Here is a 25,021-nt window from a genome sequence, read left to right as displayed (position 1 = left end):
AGAGCCATTGATGACAAGAGGCTTGAGCTCACTCAGACGAAGAAGATGCTGGCAAACAAGTAAGTGTTTGCATAATTAAGCTGTGTGCTCAAATCTTGAGTCACTGAAGGCGATCAATGATGCACTTTAAAGCATCATTTGAAAGGCACAGTTGAGTACAACACTACCTTTTAAAAGATAGGTGTGTAGTCTTTTTTGTGGTGCATTCATGAGCTGGTAGGAAGCTCAAACACACAACAGCAACAAGGGAAGTTCGCCAAGAGCACTGAAAGTGCACGATCCGATAGTGTAGATAGGGTAGGATACTAACATGGATTCTTTTAAAACAGGAAGAAGAAAGAGGCTAAAGAGAGAACTCAACTTGAAAGGAAAATTGCCCATGACCAGGTACGACAGGCTCCAACTTGTTTCATTTTACTGTTGTGTGGCTCTTGAATAATTTGCATCTGCTTTCAGCTGAAGATACAGATGTTAATGAGGGAGTTACTGGATCTGCAATCGGACCTTTCACAACAGGAGGTGAGAATCTGATTGAATTTTGTTCAACATTATTTTTTAGGGTTTGGCTGAGTAACTGAAGGCTTGTAAGGATTTACTGTACCCTAAAAGAAAAACTGTGCTTTCACAGGAAGTCCATAAAGCTATTCAAATGCAGATCGACACCCAAGAAGCTCCAGAAATGGAAGCAGAAGAAGTATCAGATGATCTGCAAGCTGCTAAAGTACGAACAAAAAGTCGAGGACGAACAAAAATTGTTAAAACTGAGAAGCAACAAGATGCTACAATCCAAAGTAAATCAACAAGGAGCAAACACACAGACAACCAGACCAGTGTGAAGGATGCAAATAAAAACACAGCTGAAACTCTGAAGACCGAGAAGCCGCCTAAGTCTGCTGAAGAGGCCAGAGGGCCACAACCAAACACTCAAAGTCAAATGAAAAGTGGGGAAACTCGGCCCGTGGCTCCCTCGCAGGGCAGAAAGAAAGCTGCTGTAGCTGCAGGTGATACTGGAGACCCTGGTCTGAGGAGATCCAAGAGGATAGCCAGCAGGAAGTGATTGTATTTGATTTTTGATTCTCTTAAGGGCACTGTACTGCTAAGATTACACAAGGTGTGAAGTGTCACGTATGTTGGATGTAAATTTTAGTACTTTTTGTATCAGCTGTTTTTAATCTTATGAAAATAAAATGGTACTTTTTAGAAGACTAGATTCACATCTGAGTGTTCATTGTTGTATAATAATGCTTTAAAGTTTCCCTTAAAAGTGTACAATAAAGTGAAGATATGACAATTATAAATGAAATTATTGCAGTGTTGATCATCTTTCCCAAGGAATTGAACTTCAATGTAAAATTTGACTTACTTAGTGTTTGTAGTGTAGAAGTCCATGGTATAGGTTGGCAGTCTGAAAAGCATTAGCAATTTCACTCTGTTTCTGTGTTTACATGGAGGGTCTGCCATATTGAGTGCCATTCTAAACCAACTAGTGAGGAGTGGAAGTGAGTTATAAACCCCCGCACAACCAGCCTGCATCGATGCCAATATACTGACCATGTGCAGCGCAGAACTTTGTTCGTCATGGAAGAAGCTCCATACAAATAAAGTGCCACGTGACTTCCCTGAGGTGTAAACTGTTCAAACTAAGACATTTAATATTAATACAGATGTTAACATCTTAAATACATTGTATTTAGGATCAAATATACATCCCTTTAGTCTCAGCTGCAAAAAGCAGCTTATGATAGGCATGATACGCTGCTAGTCGCTGTTATAATATAACAGTGCGTGGCGGTATCAGGGGGAAATGCAGTGGAAAAAGAACGGAAGTTAAGGCGGCAAAAGTTTAACCACCGACTTTCACTTGAGAATGGCCTTCGCATTCCATAAGTTTATAAAGCTGAACCCTGATTTTTTTTTTTTCCCGAAACCCCAACCATGTGCATTTGTTGGCCAAACGTAACCAAGCGCTACCCCTTACAGGATAAAAATTTTGAAAATGACTGAATAAATGAATTCATTGAAATAAAACTGACCAGCAGGGGGCGACACTACCGCTTGCAAAAAGAAGTCAAATTGTTTACAAGCCAGTAAGAAAGTGACCCTACTTCTCACTTGATTTATTTTCTCAGTAAACATTTTCCAAATGAGTTTACAGGCTCAGTTGCTATTTCAAGTCTTCAATACGCCATGATGTTCATTTTGTACATTATTGTCCCATTTAGAGTCAAATAGACAATAAAGCAGGATATGCAACTCTGTGGCAACTTTGTGATTGACAGGTTCCTACCACTTTGACTTGTCAGCATAGCAATGTGTTCCCTCCCAAGCTCCACCCTCTTGTCCAAATATGCTCACTTCTGGCTCCCAAAAACAAGATGGCGACCGCCTAAATGCCAAACTTGAGGTTTCAAAAGTCCACATACAAATGGGTGAGGTCACCGTGGCTACATCCACTTTTTTTAAACAGTCTATGGAGCTGACTGAGGTTTAATGTTTGCTCAGGGACACCTCAAAATAGTGAATGCCTGTCAGCACCATGTCCTGAAGCCCAAACCCTCATGACAAACTGAATTAAATGTGAAGTTTAATTTGTGGTTAAGTAGGAATTAATTTTCAAACAGACCCCTGGAGCTCTCTATTTATTGGTGATTTGCTGTTGATTAGTAATTTGGTACTTATTGTGAATGCTTTCTTTTCGATGAGATCATGAAACCCAATCTCTGTAAGAGCCACCAACACTTCATCACACCTCATTTCTCTTTCACTGTCAGTTGGAAATGAGTCACGAGCGCTGTTGAATCACTGCAATTTCCTTCGAGTAATTCTTGGACGGCCGCGCAGCAATTTGGGTGTAACATTGTTAATCTTCCATTAACTCCCAATCAATCGGTCTGAGCGGGGAGGAAGAAAAACACCCCGTATTCACTCTCCGTGAGTCTGGAGTGGGAAAACATTGTGCTGACAGCTGGAATGTTTCGAGGCACCTTCTTAAGTTACAAATTAAGTTTGAACTGATGGTCAGATTTGTCCATCATTTGCCAGGATTTGCTTCTCAAACAGCTGCAGTCTTGACAACTGGAGGAACATCTATCTTCACAGCTAGAGCTCTGTTATATTTTCCCACCTTAAGTCTCGATCCTTGACTTTTTCTGCAATCTGGGAGGCTCGTTTTCAGTCTGACTGTAATCCCAAGACCCTGACGAGGGATTTCCCTTTTTCCCCTCACATACACATATCCCTGATTGGTGAGATGTTTGCCCGATGGTCAAGCACGACGACCCGGCCAAGACCAAAGTAATACAAGCACAGGGTGGGAATCATGGCTCCATATCCTGCCATTAAGTTTAATAGTCTAATACCAATAAAGTCAACTTGCCTCTCCAGCAATCTTATCGTGAGCAGTGAGTTTATTCTAGAATGGGTTTAGTTTTGGCTGCTTTTTGTCTTGTTATTCCAGCATGATTTCAGTTTTCTTCCCTGTGGCTCGGCGTTCCTCCGACTTTTCTGCTTGCCAAACCTGGAACCCTGAACTGCTTTTCAGAATCGAAGCATGGGAACATTACCTCAAATGCGTCAATTTCAGAAATCAGATCTTGTTTACGGAAGGAGTCCAAGCAGACGGCCAGGATCCTGGCCCAGGGAATTGTGGGTCGTGGATTATATACAAATTGCTCATGTCTTTAGCATTGTGACTGAATAAACTTTTCTCTGTATTTAGGCAATTCTTTAAACATTTTACCTGTTTACAAAATAGGTATAATAGCCAATCTATCAGTAGCCTTATCATATTATTTTGTAGTTTAGTATATTAAAGGAATACTTCAACTCCCAAATGACCATTTGTATATGAATTACTCAACCCATGTTATGCTGAACATGTGTAGAAAACTGCATTTTTTCTCGCATGCCTCCACAGTGAAGGATGAATCCAAAAATGTTGAAAATTCCTGATGAATTGAAGTCATAGGGGTCCACGTTTAACAACAGCAGAACCCCCAAAAAGGGAATGATTTTACATGTGTTGGCCACAGACAGTTGCTCTCTCCTTCCTGACTGATTCTTCTCTAGTTTTGTGTTCTGCTAGTGTCCTTGTCCCTACTGGTAGCATGAGGCAGTACCTGCAGCCCAGTCAGGTTGCACAGGTAGTCCAGCTCCTCCAGGATGGCACATCCATACCAGTGGTCGCAAGAAGGTTTGCTGTATCTCCCAGGACAGTCTCAAGAGCATGGAGGAGATACCAGGTGACTGAACGTTACACAAGGAGAGCTGGACAGGGCTGTAGAAGGGCATCAACCCAGCAGCAGGACCAGTATCTGCTCCTTTGTGTGAGGAGGAACAGGAGGAGCACTGCGAGAGCCCTACAAAATGACCTCCAGCAGGCTACTGGTGCGCATGTTTCTGACTTAACTGTCAGAAACAGACTCCATGAGGGTGGCATGAGGGTCCAACCTCCTCTAGTGGGCCAGAGAACACCAGAATTGGCAGGTCCGCCACTGGCACCCCGTTCTCTTCACAGATGAGAGCAGGTTCACACTGAGCACATCTGACAGGCATGAAAGAGTCTGGAGACACCGTGGTGAAAGTTATGCTGCCTGTAACATCATCCAGCATGACCGGTTTGGCTGTGGGTCAGTGTTGGTCTGGGGAGGCATATCCTTGGAGGGTCTCACAGACCTCCATGTCATAGCCAACAGTACCCTGACTGCTGTTAGGTACCAGGATGAAACCCTCAGAGTGATTGTCAGACCTTACGCTGGTGCAGTGGGTCCTGGGTTCCTCCTGGTGCAGAGGGCCCTGGGTTCCTCCTGGTGCAGTAGGCCCTGGGTTCCTCCTGGTGCAGCGGTCCCTGGGTTCCTCCTGGTGCAGGACAATGCCCGGCCTCATGTGGCCAGAGTGTGTAGGCAGTTCCTGGATGACTAAGGCATTGATGCCATTGACTGGCTCTCTCATTCTTCTGACCTAAATCCAACTGAACACGTATGGGATCTTAAGTATCGGTGCATCCGTACTGCAACAGACCAGGAGCTCACTGATGCCCTGATCCAGGTCTGAGAGGAGAACCCCCAAGACACCAACTTATCAGGAGCATACCCAGACATTGTTGGGAGTACATACAGGCCCACAGGGGCGATACACACTACTGAGTCGCATGATGAGGAGTTGTGATAAATTTGACACAAGTTGGATCAGCCTGTGATTTCAGTTTTTTTTACTTTGATTTTTGGTGTGATTTTGACTCCAGCCCTCAGTGGGTTGATGATTTTGGATTATATCAATTATATCTTTGGCATGGGTGCATTTAGTGTAAGCCACTACTAGGGGGCAGTGCTATGGATGTTGTATCTCTACTGCACCTTACCCTGTTGCAACACAGTCTTTTTGACCCTCTGGCATATTAGAGGACGTGTTTGATTAATGAAATGAGGAGATGGAGTAGGAATACACGGCCACGCATGAGAATTAGTCTCTAAAGAAGCTTAATTGTTGGCTTGAGGACATGATTTATTCAGTGGTAGAATGTAAGTACATTTACTGTGCTTAAGTAGTAATTTGATGTACTATGACTTTGTCTTGTCATGCCACTTATACTAATATCAGGGGGAATATTTCACTTTTTAGGAACCAGTAATGAAGACCAAGGTTTATAAAATATATCTAAAAAACAAACTTGTTACTTAAAGAAACAGGACACTATGCATGTTATAATCTAACTTTTCAAATGTGCATGTTGCTTGCTTAAATTTGCTCGACAAAAATAATATTTTTCTTTGTTCTTGGCACATTGTTGTTCTGAGACAAAATATATAAAAATCTGGTGGTCAATTATTTGATGATACATTATCAGAAGATGCAAATCTAGCAAAAAAATCTGTGTTTTTTGCAAAAGGGGGCTCACATCTGTTAAAACACTAGTGTTGAGCTTAGAGAGCGCTGTCCAACACCAGAATATCTTTGGTGTGACAATGTTATTTAGTTTCAGACTCTTTGCGTGCCGTCCCGAAACCATCTGTCCTCCCCTGTAACGCTTCTCTGTTTAGCTTGGACATCGAGACAAGACCGTCCCCCAGTCCCCTGCCAAGGAAAACCCTGTAAAAGTATATTAGCGAGAGCGAGGGCTGAGACCAGAGGAGGTGAGGCCCTGTGACACATGTATTAGCAGCCCTGCCAAGTCTAGCAGGACAGGAATACATTTGTGCTCACTGAAAGCATCCAAATCTCAGTGTGGAGGCAAAGTGTGAATCTTGCCACTCAGGTTTTGAGGTTTCACTACAATCCCAAACAGAGGAAGAGCACTTCACGAGAGGATTCTCCTCTTTAATGTGGTTTAGAAAATAACCGCAAACACGAAAGAGCTTTGGTTTAATCATTAGAGTGAAGTGTCTAAACCACAAGGACTCTAAAATAATGTGATTACTGTGGAAGAACTTTGGAGTTAAGTCTACAGTGCTTACTGAAGTCTTTTGTTTTGCTTTATTGTAAAACCCAGGAAAGGAGAAGACAGGAAGGAAGGGTGTCTTGTAGGTGTTTGGAAAGCAAAATGAAAAATAAGATGCAATAGACTAAACATTTGGACAGTGCCTGAATGTGCACAGGCAATTTGTGGAAAGTGTGGGGAAGCAAACATTCTTCAGCTTTGTTCAAGGGAAGTTCCCCACAGGGAACAACTTACTGCGTTATTATCACGTTAGAGGAATCATTCACCACAGAATTATATCAGCAGTTTAATAGGAAGCAGAGTTCACCAGAGGTGGAGTGTGCAGGCATGACCAAAGTGCTGTAAGTGAGGCAAATACTGGAGATAACAAGATTCATTGCAACCACTTGGGAACTCTCTTAATGGAGGATTCTGCAGTTGCCAGAAGAAAATGTTGCCATGTTACATGTCTGCAAACCACATTTGCATGTTTCATACATATCATGTCAATGTTTCTGAAGTGACGTAGTATATGAGCTGACTGTCACTGGGAGGTGGAGGGGATGGTGGATCGTGTGACATCTAGGTGAGATCTAAGTGCCAAGCTGTGGACTGCTACAGACGGCTGTTCATGGCCAACCAACAAGACCTGCTGTGTTTTAGTGAGTCATGGCTGTACACACTCTCACTCCAACCTCGTCACATATCCACTTTTGGTCATGGACTCTCTGCGTCAACATACGACATACAATGGTGGTTGACGTTCTGAGATATCGTGTCAATTTCTGCCTGTTACGTGCATTGTCTGTTTTCAAAACACTTAAATGAAACGAAATGTACAGTTTGCATACAGTCTCTTCCAAAATAAACACACAGTGTCCTTCAACAACAAATGCATGTGGTTACATTTAGGATAAAAGAACAGGGTTTGGCTTAACAGTCTTAGAGGAACCAGCTTCCCGAGTAAAGGTTGTGGTTGCCTGACCCATCCGCCACCCTTTCCACCTGCCCTACTCAGACTTTCGACGCCTTAACTTTAATTGTTGTCCCACCACATTTCACCCTGATGTCGCTGCGCACCGTTTAACAATAACGGCAACCTGCCATGTATCATGCTGATGTAAAAAGAGGGCTTTTTTCCTCTGTGTCTGACACTGTAAGTCATTGGCCAAGCGCCAAATATCGACAATTTTGGAGTGAGACCAGGTTGCTATTTCCAACAGATTTTTAGCTACGAAACGTGGGTGTTTTGTGCTACTTTTCCAGGTGACATTGTGGCCCACAGCCAGGTATTTTATGCCAAAATACATGACCAAGTGCTTTTTGTATCTAAACCTGACAACATATTATTAACAGCACTGTTTCAACATATCCACTACATAATAATGTACAAATGTAGTGGTTTGCAGAAATGTACAATGCCAGCATTTATTTTGGTTTGGGTTGGGAATTTGATGACTTTTCAGAACCGTAGAAAGATGTCACTAAAGTTTCACTCACTCACTGACTCATTGTTCCTTTGGAGGCTGATGATTTTACAGGATAGAAGTAGAATTTCGTATTTACAAGAGACTGCAATTTTCAGTATGTAGGCACCCTTTGACATCATCAGGCTAGCTGTTTCTCTTTGTGCTAAGCTAAGCTAACCAGCTCCAGAGTTTAGTTTTGGTTATGTTTTTATTTGTTTCAGTATAATTATTATTTTTATTATAATATGGGGGTATTTGTCAGGATTTGTCAAGATTTTAAATTTCAGAATAAGTATTAAAATAAAAACACAGCACTTGTGAGTCATGTATACATCCCAGTCTCTATAAGCATATGCACCAAAGCCTCCTCATGCTGGTTGTGCTGACAAATTTGACTAAATTGACAAAGACTAAAACTAAAGACATTTCCTGTATATTTTTATTTTAGTTTAGTTTGTTTTGTGAATACACTATTGTTTCAAGTAGTTTTCTTTCTTTTTTGAAAGGCTAGTTTTTATTATTTCTTCAGTTCACTAAAATGGTTATTTACACCTATTTTTAGTTTTTAGTTTAAGTTAACTATCATAATCTTGGCTGGCACTAGCTTCACATTTAGTGAAACAGACATGAGAGCCATATGGCCAAATGGGAGGATGACTTTGGTGAGAGAATCACAGATGAAACCTCCATATGTGTCAGACATTATTTGAGCCAATTCAAAATATTTCACAGAATACATCAGTGCTGGAGTAGGCTTGCCCAATTCTTTCCAGAATTTGACCCAATCTGTCAGCAATGCAACCGAGACCCCGCAACCCTTATTCATTCATTTTTAAGGGTGTCCAAATATAAGACGAATTTGGGCTGAGGTCTCTGAAACACTCTCATATATGTGTGACAAGGCCAGACACCCAGAGCCAAGTCTGGCAGTTTTTTGTGGTTAATAAATTCCAAAAAGTATGGCAACCATTCCTGGACTACTATAATTATGTCTACACTACATGAAATATGACTTAGTTCCCGTAACTGATTTAAAAAACTTTGTAGAATCACAGTAGAATTTTTGTTATCTTATTTTATTTTATTTTAGCATGAGTTTGTTTTGTTTTTAAGGTTTTTGTTTTGTTTGCTTTTTATTTATTTGTTTATTTATCTATTATAGTCTTTACAATATTTATTCAATTTTTTTAATTTATTGTATTTTATTAAATTTTTACTTAATGTATTGACCACAGGGATGCAGACATTGGCATACTATATAATGTATAATGTGTAATATTTGAAAAAAAAAACATTTAAAAATGTAACTGATATATTCATTTAAGAGTGACGGAATCCTAAAGACAGAACCGTAAGATGATGGAGACATTTTCCTGACCCTCATCACATCAGCTGTATTGGGCAAAGACGTCTGCACTTACGGGCCAACATCCTTGGTGGTCTGAACGCGGCACATCCTGTACCCTGACAGACATTAAGACATCTACAATAGGCCAGAACTTTTTGAACAGCTCATGTGAAAAATGCTATAAATACCAGTAGCCCAAAAAAGGAGGCAAACCGCCTCTGCACACACCTGAAGTCAATTAGTCCCTCTGTCTGCTGTGTCTCATGTAACAGACTCAAGTTCACTTCAGTCAGCTGAGCATGAACTCTCACAACCAGGATTAAGTGACTTCACAACCCATAGCAGACGTGGTGCATTATGTGGCTCACTGTGTGCGCCCAATATTTGTATTTCAGCTTATTTATAACTACTTAATTTGGCCAACAATATCAAGAGGGAGGGTAAAATAGAACAGTTTTATAATCAATTTTGACCAGATGTCGGAAAAATATTACATTTATTTAAATATCACAAAATGCATCAGATGGCAGCCGCTGACAACTAAGACATTACGTTTTTAATCCTGACTATATTTGTGTTTTGTACTGTAGTTCTAGACTATCAGACATGATGTCACTTCTGTTAGTTAATAAAAATCAAACAGGAACTCTGTATTTTGTACATGTGATGGAATTTGAAAAGTTTATAGTGATGTAATGTGTCAGTAGCACTGTTGTATATTGATGTTACTGAGACAGGCAGACAAATTCGTGACCCCTTGGATTTAGCGTCTGTAAACTTGGACAACCCTCCATCATGGGTTCTTAGCAGCGACGTCTTTCTCAGTCAACACAGCCTGTGTGTAATCTCTCTGCAAGCGACCTCAGCAAGCCAATAAAAACTTGTTCTCCTGGCAAATGAAGAGAGGGAACTCGCTCAGTCCATGGAAGCTGGACAAACAGGGTCCAGAGCCGAGCTGCTGAGGAGGCACAGACCCACTGCGAAGACCAACAGTAGTCTTCTGCCTTTCCTTTCCTGGTCTGGCTACAGCCTTATTATTATTCTGTCTCTGTTTTGACTCTGTGTCTTCCTCTCACATTTTGTCTCCAGTCTCATCTCCTGGTCTTTGAAATGACACTCTGAATCCTCTTGATAGCAACACAATGTAAGGCAGGTTTGAGTTAAAATGAGATCTGTTGCTATTTTCCTTATTTTATGTCATATTCTTACAATGTTGGGTGTTCATATTTAAACGTGGCCAAAGTTTGAGATAAATGTATGTAAGAGTAATCCCTGAGGTCAAAAACTTCAGGATTCAGACCATTCTGAAAATTCTGTTTTCCAATGATTGGTTTGCTCCAGGCACGTTACTGCAGGTGTTTACATTACATGCACTGCTACATGTAGCAACATGCTAACGTCAGTAAAACCTGTAGGCTAATCTTGGTTGCTGATGTAAATTTCTCCCAGATTTCAGAGTTTAATCCAGCTGGAATATGTCTGGTCACAACAGTGGCATAAGGAAGTTATGACGGGCCCTAGTGCATTCTATCGTGCATGTATTGTCTTGATGCAAATAGAGGCCTGACACTGGACCACATTAACATACATAATACCTAGCAATCATCACTGCATATCTGACAAAAATGTCAAAGAAAATAAGAAATTAATCATTTAACTGAATAGTTTGATTTTCAAGGTGGCAGTCTGAATAAACTGCAAGGGCCCACTCTCTCTAGGGGCCCCTCCACCCCAGGGGCCCCAGTGCACTTGCACTGCCTGCACTGTCTATATTAACGCCCCTGGGTCACAAAGATTATGGTTTACAAGCTTTTGTTTGTAACAGTAGAAAGTGCTCCTATACTCCCGTACAGTCATTCCTCCACTACAATGCTACATTTAGCTACATGCTAAGGCCAGGGAAACATATATTCCTCCTGGAAGATGTCCAGTTGTAAAGATTTTGGTTTAAAAGCTTTTTATAGGTGACTTTTAATGGGGGAAAGTGCAATTATACATTTATCCTGGCTACAAGTGTTCTGCTACATGTAGCTACACGCTTACGTCAGGGAAACCTGTAACCTGTTGCTAATGTTTTTAATTTCTCCTCAATTTGAGATCATATTCCTACTGGAACATGTCCGGTTGTGTTTGGAAGCTTTTGGCAATTGTTTTTACAGTAGAAAGTCCCGCTATACTCTGATGCAGTTGTTCCCTGGTTGCAAGTACATTGCTACATGTAGCTATATGCTTACGTCCGGGAAACATATAATCTTGGTTGCTGATGTTCATTTCTCCTGATTTCAGATCATATTCCTGCTGGATATGTCCAGTTGTGTTTAGAAGCTTTTTTTGGTAATATTTCTACAGAAGACATGGCCACTATACTCAGTTACAGTCATTGTCATTGACAGCGCATGGCAAGATACAGAAGACCTGACAACACTGACCAATCACAGTAGACTGGGCTTTTTTGGCAGGGTGGCTTAAAGAGACAGGCGCCTAAATAGAGCATCTCAGCCAGAGGGCAAATAGAAGACAGACAGTACGCGGAAGATAAAGTGTTTTTGGACCAATAAAGCCTGTAAACACATTTTAGTACAAACTCAAAATACGATATGAACCTGACAATGAGCATAATATGTCCTCTTTAATACATCAACACTGTAGCACTGAGTTGTGAGACCTAATGGAGTTGAGGAAGTCTCCCAGAGAGAGCTGACTTCAGCTGTTTCCATATCTGGAACTCATTTAGCTGGACAATAAAGAACAGTGAAATGTCAGTGTAACCTTTAGAGATATGTACTATATATTATTTTGTATTTAAAGGACATTTGGTGTTCAGTGGGAATTTAATGCCCCTTAAATATCAACATCTTTTATGACACACATTTAGGCACCCCACCCCACAGTACTGACAAACTACTATCACTGTGAAGAGTGGGAAGCTACAGCGTAAATTACAATAAACAGAAACTTCCAAATAATACTGCTTTGTCAGTTGAGGTTTTGGTTCGGGGGCAAGTGAGCAGTTAGAAAAGCATTAGTGGTAGATGTGATGATTTGGTGGAGTTGTAACAATTGTGAGAGTTTATGCTCTCAGAGCAGAAGGCATTTCTAACAGAGTTCTCCACTGGGAAGAACACCTCTTTAATCACCAGTGTTCATTAGCAGCCTTGTCCGCAGGCGACTATCGCCCAGAGAGAAACAACAGCCGCAGTCGTTTTGGCAAATGCCCAAAAACAACATATATTGACGTTAAAGTGACAAAGACCCCAAGCAAGCGGTAGTAATATAGACTTTTATCTATTAGAAACAAAGGATGAGGGCATGTGATGTTGTTATAGAACCATTAAGTTTAAAGATTAATTGGTCAGTGTGGATAGCTTTACAATATGTCAGACTTTTGACACAAGAGACCACTGTTCGTTTCCCATTTCCTACCGACAGGTAACATTTGTTTCTTTTAACCATGACCACAATCGGTCCCAAAGCTTTATGCTTTTTTAACCCAAACCACGCTCTTGTGTTAAATTAACTATAACAAGTATAGCCTTGTAACTTGAAGAGGTGGCATGAGCGCTTTGAAATAACTTGCAGCACAGACTTAACATTAATTTCAAGAGTAACATCGAGTGTGTATTTATCTCTTCCAGGCCCTCCATGTATGCAAAATAAGCTAGTTTGTTAATGGGACAGACAAAATCAAAATGCATATTTTTCCTCTTACATGCAGAGCAATTTCAGTCTAGATCGTTTTTGTGTGAGTTGCTGAGTATTGCCGATTTCACCCGTAGAGATGTCTACCTTCTCTCTAATATAATGGAACTCGATGGCACTCGGCTTATGGTGCTCAAAGCCCCCCAAAAAAAAAACATTTAAAAAGCGTGCATCTAGTCATGGATGAGAGGCTCTTGCTTGTGACAACCAAAGATTAAAACATTGCACAGCTGAGCTGCAAGGTTAGCAAGCTCAGTGTTGCTAGGTGAGCTAGTAGTAGATGCCCTCTTCCTTCTGTGCGGTGATACAGTTGGTGGGTGTAGTTCAGTAGTAAGAAAATAATTCCTTTGTCATGCCCCTCAGCATCTGAAGTACCCATTAGCGTCTCTGTGACGCACCACTGAAACATATTGTAACATGTCAATCAATCAATCAATTTTATTTATAAAGCCCAATATCACAAATCAGAATTTGCCTCACAGGGCTTTACAGCATACGACATCCCTCTGTCCTTATGACCCTCGCAGCGGATAAGGAAAAACTCCCCAAAAAAACCCCTTTAACGGGGAAAAAAAACGGTAGAAACCTCAGGAAGAGCAACAACATGTGGCTAATGTTGTGAAACGGTGGTGCTTAGGTGTAGCCAACAAAACTACTTGGTTAGGTTTAAAACTAAAATCTTGTTTTGGGTTGAAATAAGTAGGTTTCTTACATAACACAACAGGACATAATGACCATCGACTAACGACCCTCAGTGCATGATGACGTATATAAGAAATGTTTCATTAAAACAATATTGACTTTTGGTTTCAAACAGGACACACACTGTGGTGTCCTGGGTGAAAGTCATGTTATGTTTGACCCACTCACCTCCCTTCCCTCCCGGCCTATGCGGAGAGTCTTGCTCTTTATACCACAGCAGTAGCACTCAGTATCAGGCATTGCCACAGATTGGTTTGCGCTGGAGTTAGCTGAAAGCCCGGTGAGTCACATAAACACGCTAAAGGGTGGCTTTGGCATGAATATCACACGCCTAGGGCTGAGACTTAGCATCGGTATTTGATGACCTGGGAATGAGAACAGGTTGCTGTGGATTATCTTGAGTAACCAGGTCATTATTTCTTGAAAAAGAAATTGTTCTGTTACAGTGAGTTCCAGCTGTGCGTTACATAGAGACGCTAATGGATACTTGGTGCATCACTATCGGATGCCGAGGTGCATGCCAAAGCATTGGTATTTGATGACCTGGAAATGAGAACTGGTTGTCCACAGACCTTGCTGTGAGCAGTTTCTTGTAGGAACTATTTTCTATCTGTCAAACTACACCTGCCAACATTATCACCGCACAAAAGGCAGAGTGCATCTACTACTAGCTCACCTAGCAGCACTGAGCTAGCTAACCTTACAGCTCAGCTGTGCAATGTTTTCATCTTGGGCTGTCACGAGCCTTTCGTCCATGTTAGATGCACACTTTTCAAATGTATTTTTTTGTCGCTTTGAGCACCACAAGTCGAGTGCCATCCAGTTCCATTATATTGGAGAGAAGGTAGACATCTTTACAGCTGATATGTAGTTTTGATTTGGGGGTTAACTGTCCCTTTAAATTAAAAGCAATATATGTTATTACATGAAATATTTCATGACCCCCAGACTGCAGTGCCTTTAACACAGTGTCAGTGGTAACTTAAATAGAGTTTAGGGTTAATATCACAGGATCAACTGCAGAAATTACAGCATGTTATTAGCTGAATTTTAATTCTAAATCAGTTTTATGGTTGTAATACATAAACTTAAACAGACTAGAAACTTATAAAGACACATCTCTGTGCTTGTTTAGTTGGAAGCCATCTCAACACTGAACTCGTCCACTCTCAGACGTCAGTGTCTCAGCCTGTGTGGCAGAAGAAGGCCAGGGTCAGTTTACTCTGCTCATCAGAGGAATGCTGGGAATTGTTTGCACTGTCTCCTTCAACTTCTGCTGCTTCTAACCAGCTTAGTTTTGCTGTTTCTGGATGCACAAACACAAACACACACACATAAACTCCTTTATGTTGCCTGTGAAGACACGCATTTGAGTTTCACCCTGTAAGGAGCCCAGTGGCTCTGGTGTTATGGCTGCAGCCTGCTTGTCTTAATGATGTCTGAGAAGCTTTGAATAGAGGTAGAACTGGGTTGTGTGTGTCTCTGTATCACGTCTGTGTGCTTTTGAACCCGTGATAGACAGAATCTGGGATCAGCGTTCGGTTTCTGATGCTGGCGAACACAGCGCCGTGGTCTGGTTGGCGAGGCGTAAAAGTGAGCCTGTTTTTGAAGATATTAATGCAAATATTTTGCCAAGTTCAGAAATAAAACAGGGCTTTGTGGCTTCATCTGACACACAAGCAGGAAGGAATTCAGCCCGGTCACATGCACAAAAAAAGTATTTCTGTTCAACATCACACTCCAGCACTTGACAAATGTTCCCGAAAACACATGACAAGACTCTTTAATGATACTTTCAACCGTTTTACAACATGGGGTCGAAATACCTGTGGTTTGGTGCACTTCATAATTCAAAGCGTAACTTGTAATGTGCACTGCAAATTAGCCGTGGAGAAGGTAGCTGTAAATTTTCACCCACTCTCTACGGCATGACCTACAGAATAGGTGGAAGAAAAGGAATCCATCACTTGTGTGAAAATGATCCTTTAATTAGTCTGGACAGCTCAGATAGCCATGTTTCATGGAAAAGAGACAAGGTTTTGGCCCATTGTAAAGTTTTTCAGGATATTATATTTCATACCTTTGCCTCCAGTGGCATGAATGTCAGACAGCTGCCATTCCTGATTCCAGAGGACTATTATGAGCCAGTTCACGTTTGAAAATAAAAGGAAGTGCGCAGACACAAGAATATTCAGACCAGTAATGTAATTACAGTGTCTGGTCACACCCAAAAGTGGCTGGTACTGGAAGTTTGATGATGTTTTAAGTACCTGTGGGTCACACAGTGGCTACTGTTAATGCTGCATGTTGTCTAGTTTGTTGTCCAGTTTTGTTAGCTGCATTATTGGGTGGTGCCTCAAAGCTCATATGATGGCTTCTTTCAAACTAACTTGAACTCCAAGTGACAGCGTTGCATGTGTTAATGTCAGCTCTGGCAGCAAATCCGCTGATTATGGTCGTTTTATTGAAGTGAATTTAATACAGTCCCATTTTTGGCAGTTTTAAACATTAGCTTGACCGAGCACTACCTCTGACATGAGTGGTTGTGTTGTTGCCAATAAATCCCTATGGAAAAATCAGAAGGGCTGATATTATCTTTTTTGTTTATTACAGAAATATCTGTACTGGCAACTAAATGCGTGACAAATGAAAGAACAAACCAGCATTAGAGACCCTATTCAAACAATCTACAGTGCACAGTCTAAAGCTTGGGTCTTCATCAGGGGGTCCATGACCCCTAGGGCGTCCTCAGAGTTACTGCAGGGTGGCCGCCAAGTTATTGCTTAGTAATTTTTCCCCCTAAGATAAATTGGCTTATTTGTAAAATAATAATAATAATGTAATTTTTAGTACACAACATTGATCATAGGCTAACTATTACCCATGAATCCTTTTGCAATCATGTTAGCTATTTAATGCTAGATCACTGTGCGGCGCCAGTCCGTAACAGCGAGGCGAACTAGTGAGCAAATAGTTTCTTACTACTGAAACATATTGGCCAATTAGCTATGTTATCATTACAAGTGTGCAGACAGTGTGAGCCACAATGGATCTTTTTGTCACTTTCCAAGCAAGAGACACTTAAATACCGTCCACCTCAGAAAAAAAAATTGATGTATAAATAAAAATATGTTCAGTGTAGTATGCACCATAAAAGGGTATGTTTATAGATGGCACTTTCTGCCGCACTACACGTTAGCCAGGTGTGCCTGCACTTGGTGCACTGCTATTTACATGGTGGTTTCATTAAAATTGAGAAGCAAGTGGTTTTCTGCTGATAGTGATGCAGTAAGAGCAGTAACAATATGTTTGGATATTTAAGCAGCAAATCTCAAAACTGTGGTTATAAACTTGACAGAAGCTTCGGAAATAATCAATGAAGTTATGCGAGTTGGACAGCAGCTCTGCTCTGCTCTCTGCTATGTTCATATTTTAGAGAACACGATAAATATTTTCCTGCTGTGTTTAACAGAGTGTATATGTGTTGTGAACCCGCCTCTGTAGGCACATCTTAGTCTTTGAATATTGAGCCCTTTAAATAGCAGCAAAGACTCCACCATTTTGACCATTTTAGACCAGGTTTTTGTTGTTCAATGGCGTAATCACTTTATGCTGCCTCACAATCCCAATCCGCCAACAATGGTCCTGATCACACCCCATTTTAAGACCTACAGGCCCATGGGTGCACAGATTGGCAGAAGTATGTTTGCTACTCACACAAGGAAGGCGCTGGCTGTGAAAATGACAACTGCATAAGTCTGAAAGTAGCACTGACAGCTGTACTGTGTGCCACCTTTTAAGATCCTGAGGTGTCTTGGAGTCAGACCACCATGAGCTCCTTGCCAAGTCTGTGAAACTCTACTAGGGGATGAACACCATCCCACCACAAGATATTCCCTCATTTACATATACCACCTTTATAAGGGCCCAGACACTATTGTACTCCTAGGTATTCTTCTTCTTTCTTCTTTCTTCTTCTAAGGAAATCATACTTCCCATGGGTGAAAACTCACCAAACTTTGCACAAAGGTCCAGTCTCATGCCAGATATCCTCAGCTGTAAACTCAAGCCAATAGTCCTGATGGTGGCGCTACAGCAAGCGTCTAAAGTTCAAAACTTTGAAAATTCATAACAAATCAACCATACGTGCTACAACTTCACAACTTTCATCAAACTGTAGCCCCAGTTCTGAAGAAATTTTTGTACATTTTGTACAAACCTATTAAAAATTATGAAGTTCATCACTCTGTTTATTTTCAAAAACTGTTAAACTTCTTAAACCTATCTCCTCCCACAATTTTTGCTCAATTGACACCAAACTTGCTACAGAGCATCCTCAGACTGTCCTACAAAAACTATGTTTCTCAGATTTTTGATTTATCAAAAATTGAGCCTACAGTGCATCAAAATGTTTGACTGTAAACGGTATTGTAAACATATACATACAAATTCTTCATTCAAAATCTTTAATGTTCATGTAAAAAATGACAAAATTCTAGAGTCATGGTAGATGATGTGTGGCAAATTTCAGAATTTTATCTCAAAAACTGAATTTTTGACAGCATTTTGAATTTTGCTCTAATGTGAACAATTGGAGTCAATGTAAAAATGGCAATTTTAAACATCAGTTTTTCACTTATGGAGCAAATCAATCATTGTTACAAACAAATTACCAACATCTCCATGCTGTCTAGATGCAATATGTGTATTTTCAGATTTTTGTTTCAATAACTGAATTTTTTACAGTGGTTGAATCTGCTTTTCCATGCATGGACGGCTGCTAAACCTGCACGTCTGGCTTAGTCAATTTGTGAAGCTACACATGAATTGTCACTGACTAATTAGCTCAGTGAGATATAAATTGATTCTTAGTCTCAGAGGTTGTGAGTTCAAGCCTCAGCTGATGCAAAAGGCAGTTTGTGTTGCAAAATTCCTAAATGTCTTCCAATTCTTCTGCTTGTTGCTCAGAATTGCCTAAAAATGCCCGGACCCGACCCATCGCTGAGCAGCAGCTATAATTTAATCAGGTAATCTCAATTGGATCAAGATTTATTTTGCAAGAGAGACCTGTACAGCAGACAGAAAAAGGACAAACATTAACATAACAAAAGGCATATAGCATTAGAGCAATTGCAGACACCACTAAATAGATTTGAGGACAAAACTTTAGAACATACCGTATGATTTCATCTAATAGAGATGGTGTTGGAGAGCATTGTCTTACACATGGATCCAAAATCTTCCATAGATGTTCAACTCAGTTGAGATCTGGTGACTGTAAAGGCCATGGCATTTTGTTCACATCACTTCCATCATTCTAACCAAACCATTCATTGAGCCCTAGTGCAAAAAATCATCCGCATTTGATATGTTTCTCTGCTCTTTAATCAAGTTGTTCCTTTAATTTGTCCTATCTATGTCACCCAATTACAGAGTGCATTTTTATTTACATTAATTTTATAACTTGTCTCCCTGAGGACACACGTTGATTAAAACTGGGATCAAGTGTGGAAGGAAGCCAGGTTTTAGATGCAGGCAACAACAGGGCTCTTTGCACTCAGTTAACTCAAGTGAAACTACAACATGTTGTAGGAGTCCCCTATTAGAAGTAGAAACAGGGCCAGAATGTCCCAGACAAAAGTTTTTCTATCTCATTTTGGAAACATGCACCTTTACCCAGAGCGTATGTTCAATGAGGCGAAACCATCACAAGACTAACATGTTAATGTCTTATTTTTAGCTATATGAACTTTATTATAGTGTGGGAATTCAGAGTCTTACGCTTGTATGGAGTTCAAAGCAAACATTTATTCGATCCCCTGGACATGACTTCTTGTTGCAGGCTAATTCTTGAGTCCACACTGCACTACCCTGCTACCACTCCCAAAGGCACTGCTATTAAACTCATGTTTATGTTCTATTTCATGCTGTCTGGATCCTTTTATAGTTTCATTGCAAAAGAAATACGTGGAGTAGGGCGAAAGAATCACATCTTTGTGTTGAAACCTTTAATGCTTTCTGGTCTCTTATTAATTTGTCAAATATGTTAAAATCCTCTCACTTTATTAACAGTTTGGGCAAATCTCTAAGATTAGTATACTTTACATATTAACCCAACCTATTATGGCTTACTGTAACTATGGCACTGAACTAGCCTGCAGAGTTTTGAATACCAAGACCATGATACATTAATAAAAAACATTCCTGCCATTGTCTGTTGAAGTCCAGTGCGTGGGATTTAGTGGCATCTAGCCAGTGTTTGATTTGATGGTTTTGTCTTTTTCTGCCAATGGATGCCCCTATATTCTACATACTGGACCTCTAAATGTAGATTCATATAAATACATTCTTAAATATTCAATAAACTTCTCACCAGTGTGGGTTGCTGGGTGGGTGTAGGGGAATCATGAGTGTGTATCGAGACATCTGCCTGGTCTTGGTCAAACAGCATTCCCATGAGGAACTCAACATGGGCCCCAAACATGTCTGTCTGAAAAACCTGGAGCAAAACTCACGACCCAGAACTGACACAGAGCACAAATAAGTGATAGATATAGGATTTGCTGGATCAGCAGGCTGCGGTGTACCCATGTATTCACAGATTTGTGTGTGTATATATCCAGCATGACATTAATGTTTTCACTGGCTGTCAAGGGTAAATGACAACCCAATTATCAAAATAAATGTTGGCATTGTACATTTCTGCAAACCACAGATATGTGAAATTTTTACATTTCATAGTGAATTTGTTGAAACTTTTTTTTTTTTTACATTTCAATCTTCAATTTAATGTTGTGACAATGCTGTGGTTGCCGTGTGGTTGTTACAAACAAGGCTGGAAATGTTCCGACATGTCATTAAAAAATACCTGGTTTTGTTGGCACAAACACTGCTGAAAATGTCCTGAACTCTCGTAAGAAAACATGTGGATTTGGATTTGTCACAACAAACACAGTTGGAAATGTCTTGATGTGTTTATTGAAAAAATCTGGTTTTGTTGCAACAAACATGGCCAGAAATGTCCCAACCTGTTGTCAAAAAATACCCGGTTTTGTCACAACAAACATGGTTGGCAATGTGTTGTTAAAAAAAATACCTGGTTTTGTTGCAACACAGCTAAAAATGTCCTGAACTCTCGTAAGAAAAGATGTGGATTTGTCACAACAAACACTGTTGGAAACGTCTTGATGCGTCATTGAAAAAAACCTGGTTTTGTTGCAACATACATGGCCAGAAATGTCCCAACCTGTTGTCAAAAATTCCCGGTTTTGTCGCAACAAACACGGCTGGCAATGTGCTGTTAAAAAATACCTGGTTTTGTTGCAACAAGCACGGCTGAAAATGTCCCTAACTCTTGTAAAAAAAAAAACACAGCTAAAAAATGTCCTGAACTCTCTCTCTTAAAATGATGTGGATTCGTCACAACAAACAGGAATGGAAATGTCTCAATGTGTCATTAAATAAAAATAGTTTTGTTGCAATAAACACGGCCAGAAATGTCCCAGCCTGTTGTCAAAAAATACTCTGTTTTCTTGCAACAAACACAACTAGAAATGTACCATTAAAAAATGCCAAGTTTAATTGCCATAAACATGACTGTAAATGTCCCAAAGTGTTGTTAAAAATATGGCCTTAAATTTCCTGATCTGTTGTTAAAAAATGTCCAGGTTTATTGCAGCAAACACGGCTGGAAATGTCCTGACGTGACGTTAAAAATGCATGCTATTGTTGTTTGTTGGTCTCAAACTGTTGTCTGCTGCTTGGCAGTCGTCTCGTCTTGGTGCCATGCCATCCATCATCCACTCCTCCTCCTGTTGAGAAAATCAGCTCATATAAATGTAATCTGAATAATGTAGCTCTAGAATGGTTGATATTATACATATGAGACATACAAGTGTAACATATGTATGGTTTGCAAAAAAGTATAATGCCAACATTTTATTCTGGTGACTGGGCTGTGAGTGACGCCCCTTCCAAAGCAGAAGGTGGAAAATGCTGCAATAAGCTTCACTTTGAGCACTTAAGGGCGAGCTCAAACATTTGCCCCAAACCAGTGGGCCCAGACTTGGGCCTGACTGCAAACCACATGAACAGACAATGACTCAGCAGCTTTTCAAGCTGTGAGCAAGCTCCCTTTTTTTTAGGTCCACCTAAAATTGATTAATTTACTTCCCACCATCGTACACCGGGGGTTTCCAGTCCTCACATGTTTGGCCCTTGTTCCAAGGGCAGCAGAGGAATGAAAGGCAAACCAAAGCATTTGGCTCAAACTTACAGCCAAATAAATAAAACATTTGAGAGGGAGGCTCTCCTAAAGCTGCGGTGTTCTCTCGTATACATGCAGTAATCTTGACAGACAGAGATTACCTTCACGTCCAAGGCCGATGAAGAGTGCTCAGAGTCAGATGACAACATAGTTGACATAATATGGATGAGAGCGAGGAAAGCACTATAATTCTGTGCATATGCCGTGGAAAATATACATGTCACTGTTTTATCTTCAGTATAGATTTTATCAGACCATGAATGCCCCATTTTTCCAGAGTTAAACAAACTGATTTAAACATTAGATACTTTTATCTGTTATAGATTCTTGGCAAAACATGCACTGTTCTGATGACATGCCCATATCCTGAAGTTATATTAATGTCATACATTACAGGAAATGTTTCTAGCTCCCAGAGTATTTAAACCATGCAGCCCCATTAATTTCATTGGAATATCATCTTTTCCATCATTGTTGACAGCTGGCATTCACAAATGATGTATGCAGTCTTAAAGTCTAAGTACTTTCTTTTCTTTAAAAAGGATTAATACAATAAAGTGACACATTTTTCCGCTACTTTTATTCTAAGTGCAGTGTACTCCAGTCAAATTTATTTATATAGGGCTTTTGGCAGGCAGGTGTGCTCAGGTGTATGTGCATGTGCATTTTTGTGATGGATATATGAGCATCATGCAGCAGCCAGGCAGTGTGTAGGAGCTGGTGATTGACAGACTGCAGAGAAGGAGAAAATGTAAACATTTATGGATCATATTTGCCATTTCTCATAATGTAATTACTCTAATCCTGTTTTAGCTAACCAGCTACTCTCCTGCCCAGAAACACAGGGACATGTGGCCATGAAACTGTGCACAATAGCTCCATTGATGGAGACCTTTGAGATACGTGAATGAAGTGAGCGGGTGCTTTCTCCATATGAAGTCTTTGGGGACAAAACAGTGCACTGAGTTGCATTATGGGAAGTGTAGGATGCCGGATTTCTGGAGCTTGGCCCATACTAGGGTATAAATCCAAGATATCCCTGTCTCTGCAGCTTAGATTTTCCTTAAATCTGTCTTTGGCAAAGTTTATGGATGTTGCTAAATCTCTTTAACAGAAACCGTGACTTTATCTCCTTTACAGTTCTGCACCTGTTTTGTTGTTGTACAGTGTGTTCTTATTTTTATTTCCACTCTTGTTTGGCCAAATATCACATACCTGACACTGGAGTGAGCTACTCTGGTTTATTCTGAGTGAAGAAAAAGTACATAAAAACTTCTTGTGTGGAACACAAAGGACACAAACGATCAATATTGATCACCTTCAATATGATGTGACAGTCACGTAGCCTGTCCATAATGATTAAATGTCACGCTGCTAGCTTGCTAACGTTAGCACACGTAACATATGCTAACGTTATATTACACAGTGTTTAATGATACAGTCTATTATCTCCCTATTACTCTAATCTTTCCTGCTTATCACTCAAACAAATGATTAATTTCTATATTAATATCGGTACTCATTTAAGATACCTTCATCAGTTACCGGAGGCCACTGTCTAACATCATCAATCCAGCTATTCATGATGCTGTCATTGTAGAGAGTAAGTTCACAATGACAGCATAATGAATTGATGACTGACACATGTCACCGCAGTAATGGCGCCGCCGCAAGATGGCGGCATACACAAATCGCTCGCCGAATTCGTCTATATCTTTTTCCAACCTCTCCAGGTAACGAGTATCATTAATACATGCAAACATTTAGCTCCAAATCCACAAAACCAGCCTGAAAATGAAGGAAATCTGAAACGATTGCATTAGAGTCAATGGAGCACAGCTGTGTTGTTGTCGGACCCTGGTCTGAGCCGGCCCGATGATACCTTGTGATTGGCCAGTCTGTGTCCAGGGGCGGGACTTAGTGAAGGGTCAATTAAAATATCAACCCTAAATAAGAAACCAAAGTATATCAGTATGTGATTCCTCAAGCAGCCTACACTTCAACAGCATAATAGAATTCCTGACATTTGGCTATGGCTTTTGGTTTTGGTGTGCCAATCCAAGACTTTCAGTGGCTCCATCTGGCCACCCTATGAAAAATTTGTGAGGGCGCCACTGACTGCATTACTCCCAGAACCAAAGCTAATCCAACCATTTACTTCAGCCAGCAAATTGGCGTAAAATAATTAAATATTCCTAGTCTGCTGAACCTAGACAATTGCATCATACAAAGGAAAACATCCACCCAGGGATCCACACACATTCCACATGTCGACATATTTCCAGTACAGTGACAAACAAAGCACTGAAGGGGCTTAAAGCACAGAGGTGATGTGCCCCTGTACAACCCCTCTGTTTCTGTCTTCAGCACAGACTTAATGACCTCAGGAAATTCTGGTAAAGGCGGTTAGCGTCTAATGACCCTTTTCCTGTGATATCACGTGGAACTGGCGGGCTTTGGTTTGCTCTGTAATTGGCCTGACTTCACCGAAAGGAAAACACTTGGTGACAAATGAATAAACAGTGTTCTGTTGTGGCACGACCACTGTTATGTATTTTGTTTTCCCAAGCTGTCCCACGTCGCATGCTACAGTCAATGACTTACACAGTGAGATGTTAAGGCTAAAGCTTCTGAGCAATTAACATTTTTTAAAGCACAGGTTTGGTGTTTGTGAGGGTTCTTTATTTTCTCTGGCACTATTTTATACGTATTTAATGTGCAAATAGCAAACTCAGCTCAAGCGGGCATCTTAGATTCGGGTCTGAAACTGTGCTACATCTCGAACACCAATAAGGTAGTCTGGATCTGGAAATCTGCCTTTTTATGTCTCTAGTTTTGGATCGAAACATACAGTATCTGTCTGCATGAAGTAGTTAATCTTGCGGTAAAATGACAAGAGTTCTCCAAACTTCTTTCTTCTTGAGCGCATTACTCTGCCAGCATAGAAATACATTTTGTTATTACAAGCACATGGTGACTGTTGTTCCAAAACAGATTTCTTTATTTAGTGATTTAATTAAATGCATGTTCTTGGAAACGTTCTCGGAGCAGTGAGACAGTAAGACAGCTGTGACACTGTCTCTGAACTCTGAAGTTTGGATTGTTGACGATGTTTTTAACTT

At 40.5% G+C, this 25,021-nt stretch overlaps 1 protein-coding gene across 1 annotated transcript in view; it reads left to right on the top strand.

Moving 5' to 3' along the window:
- The first annotated feature begins 11 nt into the window (after positions 1 to 11).
- Positions 12 to 25,021, top strand: part of LOC126401626 (collagen alpha-1(VIII) chain-like) — a 61,664-nt gene continuing 36,654 nt past the window's right edge. The window contains exon 1 of the mRNA XM_050062963.1: positions 12 to 59. The gene's annotated coding sequence lies outside the window, so the exon portion shown is untranslated. The remainder of the gene's footprint in view (positions 60 to 25,021) is intronic.

The sequence above is a fragment of the Epinephelus moara genome, chromosome 15, assembly GCF_006386435.1.
Source record: "Epinephelus moara isolate mb chromosome 15, YSFRI_EMoa_1.0, whole genome shotgun sequence".
In the NCBI taxonomy this organism is placed as follows: Eukaryota; Metazoa; Chordata; class Actinopteri; order Perciformes; family Serranidae; genus Epinephelus; species Epinephelus moara.
This window is presented reverse-complemented; position numbering and strand designations above follow the sequence as displayed.